The sequence below is a fragment of the Mustela nivalis genome, assembly GCF_964662115.1.
Source record: "Mustela nivalis genome assembly, chromosome: 8".
Lineage (NCBI taxonomy): Eukaryota > Metazoa > Chordata > Mammalia > Carnivora > Mustelidae > Mustela > Mustela nivalis.
This window is the reverse complement of record NC_139027.1, coordinates 61,004,507-61,018,354: the sequence shown is the minus strand read 5'-3', so window position 1 is coordinate 61,018,354 and position 13,848 is coordinate 61,004,507. Positions and strand designations below refer to the sequence as shown.

General features: G+C 39.6%; 1 long non-coding RNA gene across 6 annotated transcripts in view; it reads left to right on the top strand.

Annotated features, from left to right (window-relative positions):
• Nucleotides 1–13,848, top strand: part of LOC309872509 — a 44,500-nt gene that overhangs the window by 18,294 nt on the left and 12,358 nt on the right. For all 6 annotated transcript variants that reach the window (XR_014315920.1, XR_014315921.1, XR_014315922.1 and 3 more), the window contains 3 exons: nucleotides 7,846–7,955; nucleotides 9,491–9,617; nucleotides 12,528–12,578. This is a non-coding gene — a long non-coding RNA (uncharacterized lncRNA). The remainder of the gene's footprint in view (nucleotides 1–7,845; nucleotides 7,956–9,490; nucleotides 9,618–12,527; nucleotides 12,579–13,848) is intronic.

Sequence of the window (13,848 nt, the reverse complement as noted above, 5' to 3'; positions counted from 1 at the left end):
AGGTGGGGCTTCCCTTCCAACATCTGCTTCTTGGATTGCTGGAAGCTCAGAAACTGGGAATCCCCCAAGCACCTTTATGGATGAGGTGAGGATTTAAGTTCCCCACAAAGAGCAGGGGGCAGGAGATGGGGCACAGGCAGCACCGGGGCAGCTCCTGCATCCTGCCTGAAGCTCAGATTCATGTAACATCAAAAATACTGATTAAAGACCTGGCATCTCTCTTGAACAGAATGGGGCCCCAATCAATATTGCTGAATCACAATCTAACAGATATAGCTGTAAGTGTTTTAAAGACACCATACTTTCCACAAACAAAAATGTTTTTCAGTTAAACCAGCACCAATCCCAACAAGTGTGCTAAGGGTGCACGTTATATACGGCATTTGGTAACCGTGTCACTGTTGCCATCCCCATTGTGGCCTGTCATGCAGGCCTGTTCTGTGACATACACGTCACTAACACATAGTGTCTATCACACTGGCATGCAGGATCACCAACCCACCTGCGGCTAGAACTCCTCGGGTGGTTCTTTCCAAATCAACATCTCTAAATTCCCTCACTGTGCAGGTGAATCGATTTCTCAACACCTTTTAGCATACATCTTCCAAACCCACCATCTTTCCAAACCAGTCCTGTTAACCAGAAATCAATTCTGAAACATTGTTTGTTTAAAATTTTAATTTACAATTTAACTGCACATACCATGGGATCATAGACCAAAAGCCCAAATGGAAAATAATAGTTTTAAAAACAGCTCTGGGTAAGAATGACCTTGTGAAAATGTATTTTGCACATGTTCCATTGGTGAATTTTTTTTTTTTTAAATGGGAAGCCATCATTTTAGGGGATAATACAGTAACCTTAGTTAATTCATATGCTGCTGTTCAATCGGAGTCTGAAAGCTGAAGGCCACAAGGTTGTGCTGTAATGGAAAAAAGCTTTTTAACTAAAAGCCAGGAGACCTGGGTTCTAATATCAGCTGTATGCTGCCTTGCTGTGAGACAGTGGACAAGTCGCTTAACCTGCCTGTGTGTCTCAGTTCCTTCATCTCTAAAATGGGGATAATGGCCCTGTCCTCGCACTCCTGGGGTTCTTGTAAAGACAAAAAGCGGTGATGGAATTAGAAGCTCCTCATGAATGAGGAACACTGTACATTTGCCATGTGCTTGCCATTGTACTGTTTTATCCATGCCGCCATCAGACTCCAGGCAGCCTGACTTTGCTTCAGGGCAAAGGAAGCTTCTCAGTACAGGGCTGGTGAGCCTAGGCATTGAGTCGGACCAGCCTGAAGCTTGAATTCTGGCTTCCCTATTTCTAAGCTGAGTGACCTTGGGCAAACTACATAACCTGTCTAACTCTCAGCAGCTGCATCTGTGAAATGGCATAACAATCTCTATCTCTTTGGGCTGTTGGGAGGCCTACATGTGTCATGGAAATGAAGTACACCCAGTGACGGCTTAGGAATAGCATCATCATACTTTTGGTGGCTAGGCATTTAAAAAAAAATTTTTTTTTTTTTAAAGTAGGCTCCATGTCCAGTGTGGAGCCCAGTGCAGGGCTTGAACACACAACCCTGAGATCAAGACCCGAGCTGAGATCAAGAGCAGACATTTAAATTTAACTGACTGAGCCACCAGGCACCCCAGGACAACAGGCAAAGGTGATTTTGTGAGCATGCAGTTCACTGGAATGGATGCCTTAAATCTTAGACTGAACAAGTCTATTCTGAACGTGGACTATGTGGAGCTGCCCAAATAGTTATTAATGACTCTGGGCTTAAAACACGAATATAGAAATTTTGAAAACAGAGTCTTGAAAATTCTTGGCACTTGCCTTAAAAATCTGACAGCAGCAACGTTTATGTAGTAGAGTATATATTCAGATTCTTAATAACAACATATATACTTATTTTATATATACATACCTATTTGTAGCATATACTTCATATGCTAGTAATACATACTAATAGTATATTGACATACTTATTTTTAGTAAGATATATATATTCATATTCAATAAACATTGACGGTAATTCAGTGCTTCTACTGTTTCCTGCATGCATTTAGTTCTCAGGTTCCCATTTAGAGCCTCAAACTAGTCTTCTCCATCAAGTTCCAGAGCAATAGTTCCAACTCTGTGCTAGAAAACAGTTGTCAAAAATTCATGCAGCAAATATATATTGAGGGCCTACTGTGTGCCATTCAAGCACACAGGGAGCTCGCATTGAGGTAGGAGATGCAGGAGAATAAGTGGATAACTAGGGTGTGAGCAGAGCCACCCTGCCTTGGTAGGGGGTAGGACAAAGCCTTCCAGAGAAAGTGAGGTATAAGCCGACATAGGTGGTGAAGTCAATAATCAGGTGTGGGGGGGTGGTTTAGAAGAACATTCAAACAGAAGGAACAGCCCGTGTAGTGACCTTAAGGCAAGAAAAAACTTACTGAAGTGACTGGAGAAGCAGTTCTTTAGTATGGAACAAGATGATCAGATTTCACACTGTAGAAAATCTCTCTGGGAACTATGTATATTTGAAAAAGGCAAAGACTGGAAATAAGCAGACCAGGTAGGAGGCAGTGAGGTAATCTAGGCAAGAGATGATGAATGGTGCTTGTTGAGAGCCAGAGAGTTCAATGGAGAGGAAGAGAAGCCGGCGGATTTAGAATAAAAGAGTGAGAGCCAACAAGGAAGTAAAAACAAATTAGATGTGGCCTTAAGCAGTTAGGACTGGAAATAGAGATTTGAAAATCACCATAGGAATCATGAAAATAAGTAAGACCACCCAGAGAGAGTATAGAATGAGAGGAAAAAAGGGTCAAGAATGGAATTCAGATAAATGTCAAAGTTTAACTGATGACAGAGGAAATGGAGCAAAGGTGCAACTAGAGAAGTAGAGAGAAACCAGAAAAGGGTCATTTTCTAGAAGCCAATGCAAGAGACTTCTTCAAGGAAGGAAAAACATTAGTGTCAAAAACCCAAGAATAAAGGGGCGCCTGGGTGGCTCAGTCAGTTAAGCATCTGACTCTTGACTTCAGTTCCAAGTCATGATCTCAGAGTTATGAGATTGAGGCCCTCACCAGACTCCATGCTCAGTGCAGAAACTGCTTGAGATTCTCTATTTCCCTCTGTCCTTCCCCCCCGCTCATTCTCTCTAAATAAATAAAGTCTTAAAAAAAAACAAAACCAAGAATAGGCAATGGGGAATTTACTTGAACACCAATGTTCAAAGTAGCATTAGTCAGAATAGCCAAAAGGTAGAAATAACCCAAGATCCCATCAAAGGAGAGATGGAAGAACAAAATACAATGGAATATTATTCAGCCTTTAAAAGGAAGAAGAAACTCTGACACATGCTAAACATGGATGTTTAAGGACATTATGTTAAGTAAAATAAGCTAATCCCAAAAGGACAAAAACTGTATGATTCCACTTACATGACATAGCTAGAGTAGCCAAATTCATAAAGACAGAAAATAGAACTGTAGTTGCCAGGGGCTAGGGAGAAAAAGGAGGGGAGAGTTATTGTTGAGTAGATACAGAGTTTCAGTTTTACAAAATGAAAAGAGTTCTGGAGAAGATGGTGATGCACAACAATGTGACATGCTGAAGCATACATTTTTTTTTTAATTAAAGATTTTATTTATTTATTTGACAGACAGAGATGAGAGAGCAGAGAGAGAGAGGAGGAAGCAGGCTCCCCACAGAGCAGAGAGCCCGATGTGGGGCTTGATCCCGAAGGCAGAGGCTTTAACCCACTGAGCCACCCAGGCGACCCCTAAAGCATACATTTAAAAATGGCTACAATGATGGGGATCCTGGCTGGTTCAGTTGGTGGAGCATCGGACTCTTGATCTTGGGGTTGTGAGTTCAAGCCCCACATTGGGTGTAGAGATTGCTTTAAAATAATAATAATAATAAATATATTTTTAAAAATGACTAAGATGGTAAACTTTGTTTTGTGTATTTCACAATAAAAAAGATACATAAGCAATAACTGAAAAAAATGAATTGTAGAGATAGTTACACAATTCTGTGAATATACTAATTGGACATTTTAAATGAATATATTGTATGGTATATAAATAATATCTCAATCAATCTGTTAAAAAGAAAAACCCAAGTGTAGTCAAGTAAGAAGAGAAGTGATCAATGTTCATATGACAGTGGGAATAATTGATCATTTAAGGTTCCAAGGGGGTTCAGTTGCATGGGGCAGGAGGGAAAGGGAGAGAGCAGGGTCAGGTGCAGGCCAGTTTGTTGCCAAGATGACAAGAAGCTGAAGGAATGCTGATTTGATGATTTCAAGGATTCTTGGCAAAGTTGGAGGCTGAGAATGAGGAGGAAAATGGTGGAACAGGAGGAAATCTGAGAAAGGTGGAGAAGGCCTGAAATAGCTCCTTAGAGAATGAGAGAGAAAACTGATGGGCAAAGGCCTTGTTAAGGTTAAAAGTATGCATTTGTAGTGCTTCCAATATGGGAAGCCCTCACAATCCATTTGCTGGGGAATCAGACTCTCTGATTTCTCTCCTCAAATGCCTTCTTCCTGAGACTTTCTTACTTTCTTTTCTCCACCCTCCACACAAAGACATGTTCCTCTGAGGAACATCCATCATCTTGCTCTGGGCTGTTCCATGTTTGCTGCCATCACCCTATTTGAGGCCCTTGTCTGAACTACCACATTAAACCCAGCAAACTCCACTAAGAGTCGCGCAGAAGCACAATTCCAATCATTTCATCTCTTCACAACTGGCTACCAAAGGCTGTATGATGTCCTCACCCCAGTGACCAGGTTTTCTATGATAGGCCACCAACCATACTTGACAGGCTCGGCTCCTCACTCTCCCTCAGCACACCCTAATTCAGAGTCACATTGACTATTTGCTGTTCCTAGGTTTCTGCCCATGGTATTCACACTCTCTAGACCAAAATGCTCTCTCCACTCTCCTCTACATGGTAAAATCTTATCCACCATTCAAGATCAATTTCTTTTCAAAACTTTAATGATTCCCTGAACTGGTTCTATCCCAGAACTGGAGTTAGCCTTTCTTTTCCATGGTTCTTTGCTAATATTTCTCTCATTCCACCAATTCCCATCCTTTATGTGAACTAATTAGGAACATAGACAGTGCCTTACATGGAGTAAGTGCTGAATAAGCATTTGGTATATTGAGTTACAATAAATTAATGAAGTGAAGAGAAGCCATGTCTGAATAGGACTTCAAGGAGTCCTTTTAACCAATCTGGCAGAAACAGATGAGCCTATGACCACTGTTTTCCCCAAAACAGATCTTTTTAATGCATTTGCTACATTTTTTATTGTGGAAAAACATATATATAATATACAATTTATCATTTTAACCATTTGCAAGTGTACAATTCAGTGCCATTAAATATATTCAAAATACCATGTACCCATCACCACTGTCTACACCCAAACCTTTTTCATCACCCCCAGCATAAACTCTAGATACATTGAACAATAATTCCCCTTCCCCCAACCTCCACCCTGTGTAACTTTTATGGTACTTTCTGTCTCTATGAACTTGCTTGTTCTCATTACCTCATATAAATACACAATTTGTTCTTCTATGTCTGGCTTATTTCACTAAGCATAATGTTTTCGAGGTCCATCTATGCTGTAGCATGTGTCAAAATTTCATTCCTTTATCTGACTGAAGAGTATTCCATCACGTGTAATATACCACATTTTGTATATCTGTTTATCTGTTGATATTCGCCATCTTCTGGCTCTTGTGAATAATGTTGCTATTAACACTGGTGTGCAAGTATCTCTCTGAGTCTCTGCTTTCAGTCCTTTTGAATATATATCTAGGAGTGGAATTTCTGGGTTATATGTAGTTCTATGTTTAACTTTTTGAGGATCTGCCAAATTGCTTTCCATAGCGGCTGCACCATTTTACATTCTCAACAGCAGTGCACAAGGTTTCAATTTCTCTACATCCTCACCAACACTTGTTGTTTTTTTAAAAAAAAATTATAGCTGCCGTAGAAGGTGTGAAATAGGATCTCTCTGTGGTTTTGATTTGCATTCCTCTAATGATGTTGAACATCTTTTCATGTGCTTATTGGGCATTTGTAAATCTTCTTTGGAGAAATGTCTACTTAAGTTCTATTTTTGAATTAGGTCATTTTCTTTTTGTTGTTGTTTGGTTGTTGTTGCAAGTGTCTTTTTGGGGCACCTGGCTGACTCAGTCAGAAGAACATGTGACTCTTGATTTCAGGGTCGTGAGTTTGAGCCCCATGTTAGGTGTAGAGATTACTAAAAAAAAAAAAAAAAAAAATAATAAGTAAGCTTAAAAAAAAGTGCGTTCTTTTTTAAAAAAGTGTCTCAGAAACATACAACATAGAAATGATTCAAGTTACCTCATGCTTGGTGAGAACCAGCAATCTAGTATGGAAAATTTCCATTTACTATCGAGCTTCCAAATAAACATATCATTTTTCTCTGTATTGTTTTTATTTTATTCAAGTGTTGGAATTTTCTTAGATCCCGAGAATTCCTTCATTGGGATACTTGGATCAGGCCTTCCAGGCAGCAGCCTAGAATACCAATCTGTGTATGCCATTTCAACATCACAGAATAATCTGGAAATATGATGTTGGTTAACTCAGATTTCACCCAGGACTCAATGTAGCTTGCAGAAATATAAATTAGTCCCTATTATAGGGTAAATTATATCCCCCCCAAATTTATATGAAGTCCTAATTTATTTGGAGATAGGATCTTTAAAGAAATGATCAGGTTAAAACAAAGTCTCTAGGGTGAGCAATATCCATTATGGCTGGTGTTCTCATAAAAAAGGGAAATCTGAATACAGATATGCCCAAAGGAAGAACACCACATGAAGGTGAAACCAGAGATTGAGAAAATGCTTCCACAAGCCAAGGAAGGCCGAAGATTGCTGGCAAACTACCAGTAGCTAGGAAGCCAGGAGAGAAACATGGAACAGATTCACCCTCAAAGCCTCAAGAGGAACCAACACTGCTGACACTTTGACCTTTATTTCATTCTCCACAATCGTGAGACAATACATTTCTGTTGTTTAAGCTGCCCAGTGTATAACGCTTTGTCAAGGCCACCCTAGCAAACCAATCCCTGCATCAATAGACAATTGTCTGGAAAGGAAATTTTAGAAGAAATCCCTGGTAGCATGTGGGAGTTGTCTGGTAAGGATGAATTGGACAGTTCCAGATCTTGATTATAGAGGTGGTTACACAAATCTACAAGTGGAATAAAATTGCATAGAACTACACACACACACACACACACACACACACACACACACACACACACTCAAATGAGTGTAGGTTTTTTAAATGGTGAAAATTGAATAAGGTCTGTAGTCTAGTTAACAGAAATATACCAATGTTCATTTTCTGGTTTTGATATTATACCATAGCTGCACAAGATATCCCCTTTGGGGGAAGGTGGGGGAAGGGTACATAGGACATCTCGTGTTTTTACAAATTTTTGTGCATCTGTCATTATTTCAAAATAAAAGATTTTGAACAGAAATATTTGGAACGACATTTCTCACCAATGTTGTTCTCTTGAGTATCTTTGTGCCACATCCATATAAGCTGCACACTGACAGAGATACCCCCTAAGGTCAGTCAGCTGATGGTCACATTCAGGAAAATTCTAAAATTACATAATAGCACACAATAGCACAGTGCTATGATCAGGAGCAAGCGATATATTTTATCTAAAATTTAAATACTTTAAGACTTCTCCAGAGAGTGGTCAAGTTCAGAAAATCACTAAAAACAAAACCAGAAAAGAGGACAAGAACAGAAAGGTTAAAAAACATTATATTGGATTTCTTTCAGAGCAGTGCTCCTGCTTCAGCCAGTAGAAGTGAATTAGTAAGAAAATTGGCCTGTGACTACAGTTTTTATTTCTGGAAAATCAGTGTCTTCCACATCCTATTAAATTCAAGGTAAGCAATTTTTTAAAAATATTATTTTAAAGGGAAGTCAAATTATTGGCATGCCTGGGGTGATTTCATGACCCTAAACCCAGCTCTGAGGTACTTAGAGGCTTTTAAAAACAACATGTCTTTAATAAAACAAGTTGAATGTGGGTGCGGAGGCATGTGAGGGTCAGATTGTTGAGAGATCCTGATTCTTCTTGGTTCTGTCATCCCAGGGCTCTCTCTCACCTCCCCCTTTGCTTGCTTGCTTTCTCCTCTTTCCACCCCTCTATTTTCCTATTCATTGTGTCATGAAGGGATGCTTACAAAGGGTCAATTCCACCCAGCATGGTTCTAGTGGAGATACAAATCACCATCAGCAGCAACTACGAGAAGTAGAGAAAAATTATAGGATGCTTTTCTCAAAGGGAGTTTCAGAAATAGAATATGTCACAACCATCCCGAAGATTGAGACTTGATCAACACTTGAAGGGAATGAAGCCACAACTCCTGGGGCTGTGTCTTTGGTCAAAGGTAGCCATTATCCTGGGACGATTAACTCTAGTGTCTTCACGGCAAACAGGTTCTTCTCCATTTGTCAGATGGAAAAATGAAATTCTTCCATTTTCAAAGAAGGCAGTTGCTCAGAATACTTTTACTCAACAAAATGATTTTTTCTTCACCTCCTGAGTGTGAAGGTTGCACTGGCTGCCTCCTGGGGTAGATAGTTCAATGGGGAGAAATCTCTCATCTACACTCTTGTTGCTTTTGCACTTGGCGTTCTATCTCTTGGGGGCCTTTAATGGAGACATGTTCATTGTGATTTCAATGTAGATGGATTTATTTTTTCCCTTTGCTGAATAAATTTATCATGAATGGTCTCTGCAAAAATATAATGGTGGTTCTACCTGCACTTTTTACAAAGTTACATATCTTCTTGTCTATGAGAAGTTTGAAAGCAATAGTTAAATATAGATATTCCATGAAGGCACAATTGTAATAATAACCAGAGCTTTGGCAAACATGCACCAAAGTATATCAACTTGATTCCTGCCTTTACTCCCTTTATCTCTGTCTTTAGCCTGATGACATATATTATATCTCACCCATGTCCCTGTCCGTTTACTAACATAGACGTACTGCCAACATTCTTTTTATTTTGGCACAGTGTGCTTTCTGTAGCCAGTGGACTTCCTCATTTTGCCTCAATTCTAGTCCTGACCTTGCTGCTAACCAGCTGTGTGACATTAGCCAAATCAATTAATATCTCTGGGCCTTCATTCAACAAACACTTATTGAGTAACTACCTTGTATGAAGCATCATGACAGCAGGCTAAGAGGAGGCCCCTACCCTAAAGAAGCTTCAAATTTAGTAGGAGAAAAATAAAGAATGGGAGGGGGAAATGAAGAGAGAGAAGAAAGACAGACCAAAAAAACCAAACCAAGCCAAAACAAAACTGGTGTCAAGTGAAGCTTTGAAAGAGAGACTGGATTTAGCTTATCTTTTTGTACCAATACCACCAAAAGGAAGACACTAAGTAAACTGCTGTCTCATGTCCCAGGCCAGCTCCTGGTTCCCATTTCTAAAGAACTGCCTCGCCTACTGGAAAAGATTTAAGCATCAGAGTCTGCTGACACAGGAAAAGGAGGCAGAAGGAAAGGCTGGCTATACTCAGAGAACTTCAGGAGGTAAGGGAAGAAAAGTCACACATATCAAATCAATGATGTATTGTTTTTCAATTTTTATGTGTATTATGAATATTGTTCATGAGTATTATTTTAAGTATTTTTTTTAAAATCCTGATTAATTTTTATTGCAAACAATCCATATTCATTATAAAAGAGAAAATAAGAAAAGAAGAAGAAATCTGAAAACGCTCACGATTTCATGCACCTAGGCAACCACTCTCAGTACCTTTTTTGGGTGTAGATCATTTAAACACACATGTAATTATTTTAAACACACATGTAATTATTTCACTTTACAAGAGTGGGATTATAATATCCTTGTTGTTCTAATGTCTTCCTCTATAGAAAGGAAAAACCTGTATTTTAGACACATTAATAAAAATAGTTCTTACGTGCTGACTTTCCTAAGTTAGTATATTTTAATTACTCTCAATGAGAAATCTTGTAAAGCAAACAAGAGTCTATGTCGATGGATGACACATTTTGCTCCCATTTTCAAGGAAACATATTTAAAAACCAAGAGGATATTTAACATGGAAAGGCTATAGTGTATGCGTTTGTTTTTTGTGTCGAAGTTCCAAGAATCATGGACCTTACTGCATTTATTTTCAATTCAGCTTTGAGGGTCAGGAGGAAAAAAGATTTATGAACTAAGATGTTTAATGATTACAAAAACTGTATCTGTTTGTTCCTAAGAGTGATCTTTTTCACATGCCATAAAGGAGTTCCATCACATTGATAAATTGTTCCCAACCGTTTGAATTAAGGATATAAAGAAATTTGTTCTCATCAGGCCATGAGCTTTCACTGAGTAAAAATACGTAGTTCAGATTTTCAATTAATGTAAATATCATCATTCCCTGAATGGCAAGAACCACATCTAGTATAAAACCTCTCTCCAAACTGACACATAAATTCACAGACTCACCTGCTCATCACTTGTGATGATCAAGAAATTGTCCATCTTTCAGAGAGATCTGACCACGGAGGATGGCAGCTTTCTGTTCTCTTGCATTCATATTCGAGGGGAAAAGAGATAAACCTTAGAGGCTTTCTAGAAAGGTTCAAGTTCAGTTCCATCGTTATACGATGGCTTCCCTTTTGAGAAGGGAGACTTAAAGCAGCCACAATTTGATGCCCTCTTAGGGGTGCCATGATTGTCTTTTGCTTATGTGCCTTTAGGTAAAGGAATTCACCTTCACCTCCCCTGACATTGCTGTCTCATTAGGTGGAAGATGTAAGTGACAATGTCTTTGTAGGTAGATCTCACCCAGCCTCAAACCCAGTGGTAGACTCTAATCTACAGGGGGATGTTGGTGATAAGAAAGGATGCAATTCAAAAAATTAAGGGAGAAGATGCAATTCAGAATGCCATTCATACACATTGTGGCTGAAGACAGATCCAAATTGGCCTTGTCCATTTTGGGTCGACAGTATTTTCTCTGCATTTGATTTCACAGAATTGGGACCCTCTGGGTTGGGTTCTCCTCCCTCTGGTCTTTAACCTAAATTCAATTCCTGCTTCCATCTTCCTTAAACAACTGCCCTTTCCTTTGAGTATTCAGCATTATACTCCTCTTCACTGCATCTTTTGCCGTCATCTAAAGGAAAACAGGAACATCAGAGGCTGTGTTCTGGAAGGACTCAGGAGGAACACAAAATATCTCTTAGACTGGATGTTGAAAAGCCACTGTCCCTAAGGACACTCCCATGCGCCTCCCCATAGAACAAATGTGGATGTGTTTGGCCAGCGTTCCATCTGTGATACACTGATTCTGATCTGGGAGTCAAAATAGCTCAGGAGGTTATAAAGAGAGCTCACCTTGAGCAAGAACAGCTCTTATTTTTGGTAGACATATGTAGAAAGCTTGGATTTATGCCCTATTCCAGGAAGCTGTCACTGACCTGGCTAAGTATTTCTTGCCTGCCTAATCAAGTCTGGCTCTAAGGCTACACACCAACCTATCTTTCTCTATCACTCAACATTCTAGGAACATATACCATGTTGTGTCCATTGGTAACTCTTTGTATTATAGGTCAAATGCTAAACAGAATCCATGTCCTACTCCCCAGAGTGTATTTGTTTGGTAGTTGAAGTATTTGCTCAGAAGAAATTTCAAGGCTTAATTAAAGTAGATGAAGAAGTGTGAATGGTGGTTAATGTGACCACCCAACAGTCAAGATTTCATCAAACATGCTTCATACAAATCCAGTTTTGTTGCCTGCTATTGCATAGAGTAGTCTATAATTAGAACTACTGCCTAGCATTAGTGAGTGTAGGGTTGCAGAAGTAGATAAGTGACAAATACTATCCTTACTCCTTTTTTTTTTTTTTTTTTTTTTTGCCAGGGCTTATGGTATTCATTCATTCATTCATTCATTCATTCAACAAAACATGTATTGAGCACCTGCTATGTGCTAGGCACTGGTTAGCACTAAGAATTAGCACTGAAAAGACAGACAAATCCCTGCTATCCTGGAGGGGGGTATATGCATTTGACCATGAAAGCTAGTTATTATATGTAAGAAAAAAGGGGAAGAGGTAAATTTTAGAAAGGAAATCCCTGTCTTTCAGTTTAAAAACTTGCCTTCTGAGACCATGCCCAGGCTTTGGGAGTCCAGTGGTCATTCATTCTATGCAAATGACTCAAACCTCACTCATCTTTTTGAAATACTCTTATTCTATTCTGGTCATTTGAAGGCTAGGATTTAAGAGCTTTTGGTTTCTTATTTTTCTGGCTGTCTCATCCTGTCTTTTAAACCATGGCAGAAAAGGATTAATAGCCAGGAGAACAGAGGGCCTGACAACTCAATTCTGTCACCCAAGAGTACGTAGTAAGCTGCCACCTGTACATAGCCCTGTGGTAGATGCTCTTGCTAATAGCACGTGTGTGTCTCTTCTCCCTGCAGGACCTTGGCACACACCAAACTCTACAGGAAACTGCAGCTCAAAGGCACATGGTGAGTGTGGGATCCGGGTCTTGGACGAAGCTTCAACGTGTGAAAAAGAGGTAGATATGGGTCTGAGGTTAATTACATCCCAACAAGCTTGCACTCAGGGATATTGTGGGGAGGGGCTGCCAGGTGATAAGGTGAAGGTTAATGACACTATTATATACTGAAAAGTCTATGTTGTATCAACAAAGAGATAGACCTTTTTAAAAAAAAAAAACAAAAAAAAAAAAACAATGACATAATTGACCATAACTGCTCCTTGGGTGCACCGAATACAACCATGGAAAGGGGTAAGTATTAGAAGCCATATACACACAAACACCCTTACATCTGTGTACACCCCAAGCACTTTGCCAAGGAGACTCATTCTACTGTCTTTGGATTTTCAAATGACTGTGGCATCAGCTAAAATTGGGAGAACTTAACTTTTGAATATTGCGTGAAACCTATTTGAAAATACCAAAATGCAGCAGCCTAGCCTGGAGAGGGTTTAGGATTTCTTACAGGGAGATTTTAAAGCAAGGTCATAATTTCCGCATCACAACTAGGAAGGGCTTGACAAGGAGTCAACAGGGCAGGTTTGAAAATGGTGTCCACCTTGGTATGTCCCAGGAGTGGAATGCGTGCTCTGTGAATACTTGCCAAATGAAGCTCTTCAAATGTAAGAAAAATGGGCAAGTCTGCCTTTCATCACCCAAGGGCAGGAGAAGAGTGGACACAGGAACAGTCTTAGTCTCAGCTTTCTTTTCTAAAATGGGGCTGTTGCCTTAATTTTGAGGATTACATGGGACAATAACATGAAAATATTTTTCAATTATGAACATGAGCATGGATGTAAACGACAATTTTTATTAATAGGTTAGCTTTCTGTTTAAACGTTTCAATTTACTAAGGGTAAGAGTGGAAGAAGGCTTTAAAAGGAGATGTTCTTTGTCTGGATACATAATATTTAAAATGCATGTGACTCAGTACCCTCCTGCAGGTTGTTTAAAATGGAGTTTAAGGAGGACAAAAGCAGAAGAGTTTCAAGGGTCGCCCTTCATGGTGGTTTACCTAGGCCTGAGGGCAGTCTCCAGATGCAGGACTATCTGGGCTAAACCCTGGATAAGTTGCTCACTCTCTCTTGTTCATCCTCCTCCATTCCATGACCTCTAATTTGAGTCCTCTCACTTCTAACAGAGTTCAAATAAACCTATGAAAACCAGGGCAAAAGCCTTTAAGGGACTGGCAAAGAAGCTACCCCTGTGGTTCTGGGTGAGATTTCAGGGGTGAGAGC